Below are 13,493 nucleotides of genomic sequence, written 5' to 3' on the forward strand. Positions count from 1 at the left end.
TCCACATCTGTACCAGACACACCTCTTGTTGGTGGGTTTTCTGGATCTTTCTGTTCTAACAGTGTCTTTTATCTTAAATATGCCACTTTCACATGAAAACATCAATAACAGGACAATATTAATACTATTATTGCTGCTGTTGCTGTTGTTGGTTGTGTGTCTGTCTTCCATCCCCCTGTCCCTCTGTCTTTCTCACTGCTTGTCTTTCACCCTCATCTTGTTCCCCATCTTTTTGTCATTCTCTCCCTCCTTTCTCTCTGTCTTTTGTCTTTTCTTCTCTATATTTGTCTTCTGCTGCTCCAGGATCAGCTTCTATCACTCAGTGGTCCAGAACCATTTTGAAGCCTGATCATGAATGTGAGCAAAGCTCTTGGAACAGGCCTGCTGCCACCACAACTAAGATCCTGCAGGTCACTAGAAACTCCAATGTCCAGCTGACAAGTGGACTTTCCTCTGATCTGTGGTGGTGCTGAGTTTAGCAAAAATCTCCAACAAGAAGATGAAGGAGGCCATCAACTCCTCCAAGCTCAACATCTATACTGGCTTTACTGGGAGATCAGGAGGACAAAGCAGATCTTCACCCTCCACCTCAGATGGTTTGTACTCACAGAGATGAAGGACCAGTTCAAACCAGCTACCTGGAGCTCCCTTAAACCATTGCCCCCATCATCTAACATCTGGATCTGGACCTGCACCGGTGCTGACTTGTGTCTTGAGTCCCCAGAATTTATTTGAACCAGAGAAGCTTCAACTGGTGACGGTTGTCCAACCAAGCGTGAAGGTGAGCCTGCATTGTCTGATCTGGAGCTAACAGGGGAATTAGCAAGTGCTCTGACTGTTCTAGAGTTGCTGCTGAGTTGAATTTGAATTTATTTGTTGAAATGTTCCAGTTTCTATGAGGTCAGGGAAGATTGGTGTGGATCTAAAGGTCCCTGGTTGGATCCCAGGACATTGTTTTGGCTCATTTGAACATTTTCAAACCCTCGTTGCTCAGATTTTACATGAATTTGAACATGACTTTTGGACAAATGTTTTGTTTATTAATTAAATAATCACTTCAGTTATGAATTTAGTGAGTCAACCAGACTTGGTCAATAATAAAAGTTAGTCTGGTTATTATCCAGTTTCCAGTTCGTCGGAACACACACACACACACACACACACGCACACACACACACGCACATGCACACACACATGCACACACACACACACACACACACACACAGCCTGTCTTTGGTATAAAATGGTCTGTCACGTTCACGTTGGAAGATTTCTCTGACTCCATTGTGAATAAAGAGATTCTTCATCTGACACCTGAGTCTTGATCCACTGATTCCTCTGATCCACCTCTTTCTGCTCCAACAAGGCTGACATGGATCAGGTGGGTCCATGTCATCCAATCAGTAGGTTTCTCTTCTCAATTAATTTTCTTCATCCCAGTTTAGATTGATTCTTCTCAGCCTCATGAAGGAGCATCTGATCAGGTGTTTGACTGCTTGTTGGTTGTAATTCCATAGATTTTAATCTCAAATGTTATAGAATTAATAAGAACATCTTAAAGACCTTTGTCCAACACTTGAAACTCACCTGTCTGTCGAGGCCCAACTGGCCTTTGGTAGTGAGGTGGTGGATGCATGTGAATGAAATGAGGCTTATGTTGCTGTGAGGAGCCACTAGAGGGAGACACCTGTCGTTCCTCCCAGCTGACAATGAGGCTTCACAGCTGCATTTGAAGCTGTCCTTTATTAGTCACAACTGTCTCGAGCTCAGGAGCCAAACTCACCAAAAACATATGCAAGTGGCTTTGGACAAAAGCGTCTGCTCAATGAAATTGTAGGATTGTAGAATTCTATAAATGTAGAATATAATTGTAGAAATGCTCTCTATCACCACCCCCAACGTCTGTGCCAGGGTCTCTGGCCAGTGGTCAATGGCTCCTATCACCTGCCCAGGATGGATCCAGCTTGCTTGTCTTTGTAATTCTGCACTTATTAGAGACCTGGAAACAAAGGAATGCTGAAAAAGAGAAAATAGGACCTCACACAAATGGGCTTGTGACACAATTTTAAAGAATTTTGCAAATGTGAATCTTTTACAAATGTGTGTGTGAATGTGGTTGTTGTGGCCGCACCTGCCAGCAATTGGTCTGCAAACTGATTCCTAACAGGTCCTAACAACTCCTATCCAAAGTCCTAACACATCCTCACAGTCTTAACAACTCCTACCTGTCAATGCTAACAGGTAGGCTCTCTTGGGCCGGGGGAAGACAGCCAATCAGCTCCAGGAGGCTGATTGGCTGTGCGGAGGAGGGGGAGGGGCTGTGTTCAGTGGCGTTGGCCCTACTGAGAGAACTGAAATTAAAAAAATACTTTACCAGTGTCGTGCATCGTCCACCCTCGGGGGATTTTATCGTCGGGAGCGAACCATCCTGCAAAAGAGTAAGAATCCTTCGTTTCTATTGCCGTTGTCTTGAGGGAAAAAATAACAACATGAAAAAATGTGCGTGCTTCGTTTCAAAAGAAAACGTGCTGATTTGTAGCACATAAGAGCTCCATTTTTAGATCTGCATGTGTTGACAGCTGACGTCCAACAGCGATAATATAAACTCTAACATGAATCTGTTGGTCACTGTTAGCGTCAGAAATGCTCTCTCTCTCTCTCTCTCTCTCTCTCTCTCTCTCTCTCTCTCTACCTCTCTCTCCTCTGCTTATTTGAATAAAGTTCACAACAAACAAATCACTGCGTACTGTAGTCGGTAGGCCGACCAAGACACTACATGTAGCTCTACATATAAAAGTTGGAGAGAAGAGAGGAACACAGCTCCATGTGGCAGGATCACAACATTCACATGGCAGCATCAGAAACAGAGACCAGACACTGAAAACACCTCCAGGTTGAGAGAACGTTGGTGTTTTCTCCTGATGGTAACAGATCCTATTCACCATTGGGGGACATTTACGATGCAGGCTTCTGCCCCTTGATAAGCAGGTGAACATGCATCAGTGCTATTAGCATCAAGTTGACATGTAACATTTGGTTAACAAGGTAGTGGTGTTGATGTGTGGCTTCAGATTAAGTGAGAGCAGGAAGTAGGAGGGCACTTCATTTTCACTCCAATGAACAGTCAGTAAAACAGTCAATCAAACATGTTGAGAGCCTGCATATTCATAAATCTTAGTATCCCAGTATGGATGGCTAATGTATGGATAGCCACTTCAGTCTCCTTTGTAACTTAATTTCTGCAGAAGGCCTGACTCCAGGCTGCCCCATCCCCCCTTTTATCCTTTTACTTTGACATTTCACCCTTTCATCTGTAGTGCCTAAGCTGGGACATACGGATGAGGAGTGGAGAGGAATCTTGGAGCGGTACGCTGTCAGGGCTCTTAAGTTTTCCACGGGACAGCGTCCAAGAAACAAAAAATGGAAGGCAGCATTGAAGCTAATTGAAGAACATTCCTGTCCACGATACAGACATCTTTGGAGAACCAATCAAGTGCACTTGTGGATATCACAGGGTGAGTAAAATGGAATGTTCCAGTTGGAAAGTATCCTGATAACTACATGGTAACTACTCACTCAAGAAAAGGGTCCTTTTGTAAAGTAGCCAGCCTGTGCAAAACGTGTGTCAGTGGAAGAATCAAAGGACTGGCCACACCCAGGTGAGAGGTAAATGGTACTGTCCAGCATCTGGGCTCACAATTGCAGAGTGAAGAGTGCTCTTTAGTTCAGTATTTTATTTTAGAGGTGAGTGAGTAAACAGTTCCATCCCTTATCACCCATGGGTGATACTGATCCTGTGTTGTTACATCCTGGGGGTGACACTGTTTTTCTTGTGTGTTGTATTTTACTTTTGAAAAAACAAAAAGAAAACAACAACAACTTTGTGTGGGGAAAAACAATCATCATCATCATCATCATCATCATCATCTACAGGCGAGGGCAGGGTTCACCCTGGACAGGTCACCAGTCCATCACAGAGACAGACAACCATTCACTCTCACAGCCACACCTACAGTCAATTTAGAGTATCAATCAGCCTCGTCCCCTCTTGATGTCTTTGGACTGTGGGAGAAAGCTGGAATCATGTGACACCTCTTTGTGGTGAATTTAAAATGTGATGGAATGACAACAATAAGCTTTTATTCCACTCTAACATGCATCACATTTGTGTGTGAAGAGAGAGATGAAGCAGCACCCACATCTACTATATCATTGTGTAGCAGATTAAATGTATTGACATATTTCAGAGAGCTTCATGAACTTATTGAACTTCTTCCTGATCTGGCCAACATTGGTTTGTCCTTAATGACCTGTTTATTTCAACCCAAACACAAGTAGAACCAGTTTGGTCAGTATGTCCCAGCCTGGATTTGAACTCACAGCCTTGCGTTTTCAGCTCCCTGTCTCATCCTTTCCCTTTTCTTTCATCAAGGACAGCAAACATGAGCAGGTCTAGATTCACCTCCATCTTTGGAGGTTGTTGGATTTCCTCCTAAGGACCGTCAGGCTGTTTCCTCTCTTTGCTGTGACACAACAGCAGACAGCAACAAGGACTGCTGTAGTGCACTTGGTAAAATCACCATCTGTAGACTGGACCAATATGCTGATGTGATCCTTTGATTAGTTTCGGATCAGTCAGAGATCAAAGACTGAAGGAGGAGATCAATGCTCAGAACCCAGAGATCAAAGACAGAATTCAGACATCAGAGACAGAATTCAGACATCAAACACATACCTGATGGAGGCTCCACCCCCCCCAGAAAGTTTCCATGTAAGTTGTAAGTTTTATTGTTAAAGCGCAAAATCAAAAGAGTCAAATTTCTTTCAATTCACATTTTGTCCATTAACTTCATAATCACTCTTCACAGTCGCCATCTCATCACATGACTAAAGTTTGTGTTCTGTATTGGTGGTAAAATATCCTTCCATGCCCCTCACTAGTTTGCACACAGAAAAGCATATTTTACTGGTTTCAAACCTCTTAGTGTGTTCTCTCACTTAAACCAGCTGTGGCAGCTTTCATTGTGTGATTGATTTTAAAATATAAAGATAGAACAGAACCATTGGAAGAAGATGTCAGGACATTTGAAGGAATGTAAATCTCCTGTTGAAATGTTGCAGTGTGCAGCTGAGGCTCTCTGGCAGTGGCACAAGGAGCCACAATGGCAGAACCTGGACCCTCCTGGAGGAGAACCACAGGTGAGGGCCTTCTTGGCTCCAGATTGATGGAAATCAAGTGTCTGAGGCTGTGAGCAGCCATTAAGTTGATCTGGTTGGGCACTGGTATTTTTTCTTGCTGCAGCTCAGGAGTGATTCAGGAGAAGAGTTTCAGAACAGCCAAGGTTGGGGACTGGAATTTTCAAATTTCCCCTGGAACCAGACAACCTTGGGAGGGAAAACCTCACATCATAGCCACTCAGATGCAGCAGCAGAAAGAAGCTGTCATCTACCCTGACAGTCAGAGCATCAAGTCAAGAAAACATCAACCATCTTGTAGTTCCAAACCTTCACCTGTCAGATTCAGCTACTTCTTATTGTGGGACTTTAAATTTGAACACAATGGAATTTGGACAAGCAGTTTTCCTTCAAGTCCAAACATCATCGTCCAGCCTCCAACCAGAGGTCCATCAGTTATCATGGGAGCCACATGTGGAGTCTGGATTCTTTTCTAGAATGTGACGGCAATGACAGTCCTGCCAAGTGACATCACTGACATGAATGGATGACTTTAGTCACATGACTGGATGACTTCAGTCACATGACTGGATGACAGTGTAGATGCCAATGTAGAGGTTTGGGAAATAGTCTCTGAGAATCCAGCTTGAACCAACGCCCTCCTTGTTTTTCAAAAACCCAAACAGCGACCATCAGTCTCCCTCCAATCCTGTACTTGGGTTCAATGTTGCTGTTCCATTTTGCAGCAGTAGGTGTCGCTGTGATACCAGGTTCAGTTCAAGAATAGTTTGAGCCACAGCAGAGATGCTAGATTAGGAGTTGATGGGAGTTGTTGCAGATACCAGTGTCCAAAGTCCAGCTTGAACCTAGTTTGTGCCACTTATTTGTCAAGCTAGCAGAGATTCTTTTCACTGCCAAGCTAAAGTGACTTCTGTCTACAAAAGGTAAACATATGTAGAAGGGAGCTGTACAAATTGAGTCCTTTTACCATTTCTTTCCCAGCTGCTTCTGGCGGCGCTGTTGTCACTTCCTGTGACCGTGGGAGGTAAAGGGGTCTCCCTTCAGAATACGTTTTATGTCATGATATTACTTCCTCTTCAACATGCCTTTAGCAGACCAAGTCCCTGAATAGCACAGTGTGGTAGTGTGGCCGAGCGGTCTAAGGCGCTGGATTAAGGCTCCAGTCTCTGAGGAGGCGTGGGTTCAAATCCCACCACTGCCATCGTATCCCAGGTCACTGGAGAGGTGTGGCAGGTCTGTCATGGCCTCTCTGTGCTGGAGGGGTTGGCTGCTTTTATCATTTGTGAGAATAAAATATCCTGAACTTGAGGTGTTCTCCTCATCTTGAACTCTCCAAAACAACAATGTGCAGTAACGCTGAGTTGCCTTCAAGCCAACAACATGGGCACAGTGTATCCAGAGCCACAGGCTCCTCCCAATATATGCAACACCGCCAGTGACATCTGCTTCAGTGTAACGGTGACTCTCCAAACTGAAGCTGATCCAGGACCAGCTCAGGAGGAGACATGGAGAACACAGGCTCTCTGATTTAATGCTGCTGTCTATTGAGAGGAACATCCCAGTTGACTCAAACAAGGCTGCTGATGTCTTCAAACCCAGGACCAGAAGAAGAATCCTCCTCTGAGTCCACAGACCTGAGCATCGCTGCTCTGACTACCACATTACCTCCTGGTTATAAGTGTGAAGTCAATGGTGAGGTAGTCAGTTGTTCCTGGTGTTTTATTCCAGAGGCCTGGTAGTTAAACGCTGAATTAAATAATTTTAATTCTTTACTTGAAGTTTCTTGCTGTTTTGCTGGAAATGTTTGACAACTTCTTGCATGTTGGTGCCCCATCACACACAACAGGTGCACTTGCACTCTTTTCACCTCTGACCCACAAACATTCATAGTCTTCCAGTGAACGTCCAATTATCTTCTGAAATCAATGATGAATCTTTCCCTGCTGAGACTCATTATCTCTGACTGTGACTAGCATGTGCTAGCAGAATACAGCACTCCTTCTTCATTGTCTGTCTTTGTCTCTGACCAGCTCTCCTGCTCTCTTTCCTCCTACCAGTCAAAGCAGACATCTTCACCTACTGATCTTGGATCTTCTGCCTGTTCCTGCCTGGTAAAAGAAGGATCCAGCACCTGGTTCTACAGGCTGAATTAACTCCAGGACGTTGGCCAGCCGTGTCAGTTGAAACCTTATTTGTCCAAATAGAAAAAAATAAGTCTGATTGTTAATGAAAGATGTCATCATGGCTTTGAAACTGAGGTTGGGGACAAACCAACATGAGCACATTCATGGAAGAATAGCAATAAAAACAGGAAGTGTTAGTTAGCAAGAACTCACCATTCTTTCACTATCATATTTGAGTCTAGTGGAACAAAATGGCTGCTGCTGACTGTGGTGCCTGGTGGTGGATCACTCTTCACCATCCTCACAGTCCTTGATGGAACCAAAAAGGCGAGTTCCTTAAGAAGATCTTCCAGGGGGTCCAGGTTAAAGCGGTGCCCCAGCTGACAGGTCCTGCATGTGAGATACTGTCAGTTCTGTTCTGCCCTGCTCACAACCACAGGCTGGTGTTGAGGCCTGCAGCAACCAGGGCCCCAGTCACCAAGTGTATAAAGGCTGGTCATTGTGGCAGTGGGAGGAGTCAAAATGAAGACAGACCAATGTGAGCAGGACGTGACTGCAAAAGTAAGAAGAACTTGACCATGTTTCCTACAGTACCCAGGAGGCTTGGTAGTTGTTGAAGGAAGCTCCAAAAGCAAAGAGCAGACAGCAGGATATAAAAAGAAAAGATCCAGACACTAAAACTACAAGTAGAAACAAGATGAAATACTCAAAGCTTTGGAAAGATACTACAAGGTTGTATATACATTATTATATACACTACTATTCTCCATGACTCCTAAAGAGGGAAAGGAAAAATTAGAATGTGGATCAGATCAGCTGATTTCAGTGTTAAGTCCATCCCTCCATCCACTTTCTATTCTTATCCTTTAAGGGTCACGGGGGGGGGGGGGGGGCATCAGTCTCATGCAACCTAAACTAAAACTTCAGTCAGATCAAATTCAGATTAAAGCAAGAGTTTCCAGATCAAAGTCAGAATTCCTGATGATGTCATCAGGGCTTTGACAGTACCTAGAATTCTGTCTTTGATCTCAGGAGGACATGAAAGAAACACAATTGAGGAAAGTATAAGAGAGCACATTCAGCTTCATTAGAAACACTTGAACTGTTGAACAGTAGAATTTGTTTGAAACAGTTTACAACACTGAGTGACAGGATTGAAGAGGGAAGATTTTTCTACTTAACATTTAATTCTAACTTAAAACTGGGGATGAACATTCTCAGTAGTTCATATACTAATATACAGAGTAAGTCATGTCATTCCCTTTTGGAAAAAAAAACAAGAAAAAAAACATGTGAAGCTCCTCCCCCCAGCTCCAGATGGTACAGACAGATATGAGAGTGACAAGGAAGCAAAGAAGTGTTGTGCTCCTCTCCAGTGCTCTTGTGTTGTTGTGTTCTTCTCAGCTCCATCATGAAGACGTGCTGGCAGTGGGCGCTGGTGGAAGTTTGCAGCTCTCACTGGAAAGTCCTGAGGCTCCTCCCATTCTGAAGCAGGCAGTTGCTCCTAGCCAGCCGACACTTTCCCTCTCTTGTGTAGGAGTGAAGAACAAAATCAAAATAAAGAATCATCACTCTTTCATTGGGGGACATTTTTTCTCATTCTAAAAATTCAACAGCTTCTATCATTACTTTTACAGAATATGTCAGTGATATACTAGGATTTTCTGTTGTGCTGTCAAATTAACTTTTATCGATGCTTCACACTTCAGGTGTGAAAGTTTTTCAGTGGGAAAGACATGAGAATGAGGACGAGGCTGATTGATACTCTAAACTGACTCTAGGTGTGACTGTGAGTGTGAATGGTTGTCTGTCTTTATGTGTTGGCCCTGCAATGGACTGGCGACCCCTCCAGGGTGAACCCACTTCACGCTGAAAGCTGGGGAGACAGGTCCCCCCACCCCACAACCCTTAACAGGATAAGTGGAAGAAAATGAATGAATGGATGGATGGATGGATGGATGGATGGATGGGCTACAGTTCAGTCACTGTGTCTCTTGTTCCCACAGTGATTTGATGCATCCTACCAACACAGCAGGACTCACCAGGAGACAATGGATTGTCAGTCATTTTTCACTGACAGCGCTGGAGCCGGAGCCCACAAGGTCACAACTGGCATTGGTGGACTCCAGGATATGTTTGGACCTACAGAAATTCACAACCTGTTAATGACAACACTTTCATATATTTAGCCCTGCTCACAGATCTCTGATACAATTTTCAAGTCATACAACAGGTTCAATGTTGACCCTTCGACCACCGTTACACTGAAACAGAGTTCAATGGCAGTGTTGCATATGTTGGGAGGAGCCTGTGGCTCTCGGTTCAGAGGATGATTTGAAGAATTTGTTGTTGCTGAACTGTTTATGCTTCAATTTCTGGACGTTCACTGGTGGAATGTTTGTGGGTCAGAGGTGAAAAGAGTACAACTGCACCTTTTTTGTGTGATGGGGCACCAACATGCAAGAAGTTGTCAAACATTTCCAGCAAAACAGCATGAAAATTCAAGTAAAGAATTAAAATTATTTAATTCAGCGTTTAACTACCAGGCCTCTGGAATAAAACACAAGGAACAACTGACTACCTCACCATTGACTTCACACTGATAACCAGGAGGTAACGTGGTAGTCAGAGCAGCGATGCTCAGGTCTGTGGACTGAACAATGTCCTCTCATTCACACACACACCACTCTTTCATTGGGGCTCCTTTCTCCTTGTTCTGACACAGAAATTCAACAGCTTCTATCATTTAGTTTACAGGAAATGTTGATGACACTCTGGGATTTTTTGTTCTCCTGCTGTCACTGTCAAGTGCCAGCTTAACGTGAGAGGTAGCAGGATCCTTGCATGTGTTCATGTTTACAGCAGACAAGGAGGAAAGAGGGAACCCAAGAAAACAAGTCAGCGTGAAAGAGGAGCAGATTTTAAAACTCCTCATCATTTCCACCTCCAGGAGTGAAGCCCCCCGGGACCCAAGAGGCTCCAGCTGGCAGAGTTCTCACTCATTTCTCCACCACCTCACTAACCTGAGCTGTAGCATCTGAGAACAAATCAGTGACCCCCTTCAGTCCAGAGCCGACTCCACAAACTCTGAGCCCCACTTTACCCACAGCCAGCCGGCCTCCTCAACACTGCATGACACACGACGACTAAATTGAAGACTGAGGAGTCTCATCAAGAGATCTGTCACATGCGTCTGCTGTGGAGGGTCAATCTGTCCGTCCACATTCAGATCATTGATGCAACGACTCTGCTATGATCAAACTACTCAGGATGAAACAGACCAATGTTGACATCAAGTAGCAACTCAGCAGCTGATCAACAGAGTCCTAAGCACCAGTAGAACCTGTTCATCATCCCTGGGTGATCTTAGAATTCTTTCTTTGATCTCACCTTGATTTCTCAATGATTTTTTTGTACACACAAATTAGGAGTTGATGGGAACTGTTGCAGATACCAGTGTCCAAAGTCCAGCTTGAACCCAGTTTGTGCCACTTATTTGTCAAGCTAGCAGTGATTCTTTTCACTGCCAAGCTAAAGTGACTTCTGTCAACAAAGGTAAACATACAAAAGGATATTTCTACTGTCAGTTCAAGATTTTTATCAAACTCCTTTTTCATAGCTTCAACCTTCCTCTTGTGTTAGCTTTCTGTTCCCATCTCTGATGTTAACAGGTCAGTTTTGACCCACGTCTTCAATCAGCTGTAAAATAAACTAAAAACAATTTTCTATCATCCAAGTTGTTTCCCATCTCTTGGTTTCCTTGTTAGGCTTCCTTATCATGGAAATATTGATTGGAATATTTTGTTGTGGGCCTCTGGACCTTTTTTTAGTCAGTAAACCCTCGATTTCAGTTTAAAAAATGATCAAATGAACCTCAAGAAAATAATAGAAATAAACAAAAGGTTGTTGTGTTTCCTGACCATTACTGAGGGGTGTTAGAACACATCTCTGACATGGATTGGTTTGATTTATTGTTTCATTTTAATATTATTAACTATTGTAACATCCATGGTGTTTTGGGTCAGTGTGACAGTCTAGACCCCACTGTCACTTTTTGTCCCTGGCCCACCTCAATGAGTGCACAGTTGTTTGGTGGGATGGCATGGACAAACCCGGAGACGGCCAGCAACGTTGAAGGACATTTGTTCGGCAAAGCCATGCATCAAACAGGTTACGGCCTTCTCCCTCACCAGGGCTCTGAACTGGATCCTAAAAGAGTCAGGGTGGGGCTGGAGCCTTTAAGTAGGCGTCGAAGGCTACGCCCAAATTGGGGCGAACCATTCCCTGTCCGGAGACAGGGGAACTCGAACAGTACATGGACATGTGAATGGGTTTGGTCAATGAAGGACACTGGACATTTGTTTATTGCTAAGTAGCAGATATATATGGTCATTGAAGGACATGGTGTTTCTTTGCTGTATGTTAAGGTACACAGAACAATTTGGGAAAACAATACAACTCCCCTTAACTGGTCTTTGGTCTGTCTGGTGGGAGGGGCCATGAGAGTATATAAAGGGTGAGAGTGGGCTTACAAGGCAGTCTGCTGTTAACTCTGCTAGGTTAGGGACCTCATTGCTGAGGTCCAGAGGTGAATATTGTTTCTCAAAAGTTCTATTGTTTCCAAGTTATGATGTTCTTTCTATTGATTAAGTTAAGAGTAAACCATGGTTGATATGTGCATTGACTTATTCTTGTTGAAAGTATTGTGACTGCTAAAACATAGAATATGCATATTTGATTTATTCTTGTTGAAAGTATACTGCTAAAACATAGAATGTACGCGTTTGATCAACGTTAAATATTTTGATTTGCATTTTGCTAAATTACTTTGTATCTGAGTTATGCTTTTGTTTTGAGCTCGTTATTTAGTTTTGATGATTTTTATTACAGACCTCTGGTCCCTTCTGTATATAGCTGCTTTATTATATTTGTGTATCACAACTGGGGAAATATTGTTACAACTTATGCAACTCTGTCGTGTTTTGCCATCAATGGTTTAATGTCTGGGTCTCACACTACCCATACCCGTGTCCGGGGTGTGACAGTCAGTTTCCACCCTCATATATTTACTTCAAGAAAAAGACAAATATTTTTTCTCAGCAACAGAACGTTAATACAAACACAACATGAAAAGCAGAACAAGCCAGAACCCAAAATATGGATTTGCAAGGTCAAACAACCAGTCAAGCAAATCAAACCAACTACTGGTTCAAAACCAGTAAAAAACAAACTGAGGAAAAGTCTCTTGGTGCAAAAACGTGTGCGTTTGCAGTTGAACCACAATCCGTTTGTCCTGCTGTCCTGACTGCTTGGGCAGACCTGACTCCTACTTTCTTCTGGAATCTGGTGGGTTGTGGCTGTTCTGGTTGGTGTTGAGGCAGGGCTGCTGAGGAGGATGCTGGCGTGGATGCTCTCTGTGTTGCTGATGGCATGGATGGAGTGCTGGGTGAGCTCTGCAGCTGTCTGAGCAAGGCTGAAGTGTCTGGGTCTCGGGGCATCCGTTCCCTTCTCTCAATGTGTGGCTTGACCAGGGAATTTCCAGCTCCTCCAGAAACATTCTCCACTTGCTTTTCTTGGTTCCACTCTTGGTGGATGTGGGTCCACAACACCAATGTTTCTATGCAGACACATTAAGGATGCTGCAAAACACAAGAATCCACCCCAAGACTTTCTCTTTAACCGTGTTGAGGTCTTCATGACTGTGGTGATGCAGGTTGTCTTTCTTATTTTCGTCTTACAAATATTTATAAATGTTATGTTTAGAAAATCAGACAGCACAAAAACCGAAAATGGCGCCATATCATTTACATTTTCTGTCATACATCTGAATGTGTAGACTCTTTTTGTCCTGTCCTGACTGGCAATCAAAGTAGGCTCCAGTGGTGAATGCTGTCAACAATGTTCCCCAAAGCCACCATCCAGCATTATACAAAGTATGATCAGAGATCCCATTGCAAAGTAAAGTCTTCACATACTCATACATTTAAACACCCATCTAAATAAATTCTGCTTCCATGCACCAAGTACACAATGCATATTCATACCCAAATATCCACATATGTACAGTACAGAGAACAAACAAGAACAAGTACAGAGTGAATCCTGGAGAGAAAAGGTGAGGTGCATCAGAAACAAGAGCAGATGTTTGAAAATGCTTGATGATTTGAAGATGAG

General features: G+C 43.5%; 1 non-coding gene across 1 annotated transcript; it reads left to right on the plus strand.

Moving 5' to 3' along the window:
* The first annotated feature begins 6,315 nt into the window (after nucleotides 1–6,315).
* Nucleotides 6,316–6,397, plus strand: trnal-aag (transfer RNA leucine (anticodon AAG)). The gene has a single exon. It is a non-coding gene; the product is annotated as a tRNA-Leu (tRNA).
* Nucleotides 6,398–13,493: the final 7,096 nt, after the last annotated feature.

The sequence above is a fragment of the Aulostomus chinensis genome, chromosome 4 (assembly GCF_037954235.1).
Source record: "Aulostomus chinensis isolate RoL2024-O1b breed Wild chromosome 4, RoL_Achi_v1.0, whole genome shotgun sequence".
NCBI classification, from domain to species: Eukaryota; Metazoa; Chordata; class Actinopteri; order Syngnathiformes; family Aulostomidae; genus Aulostomus; species Aulostomus chinensis.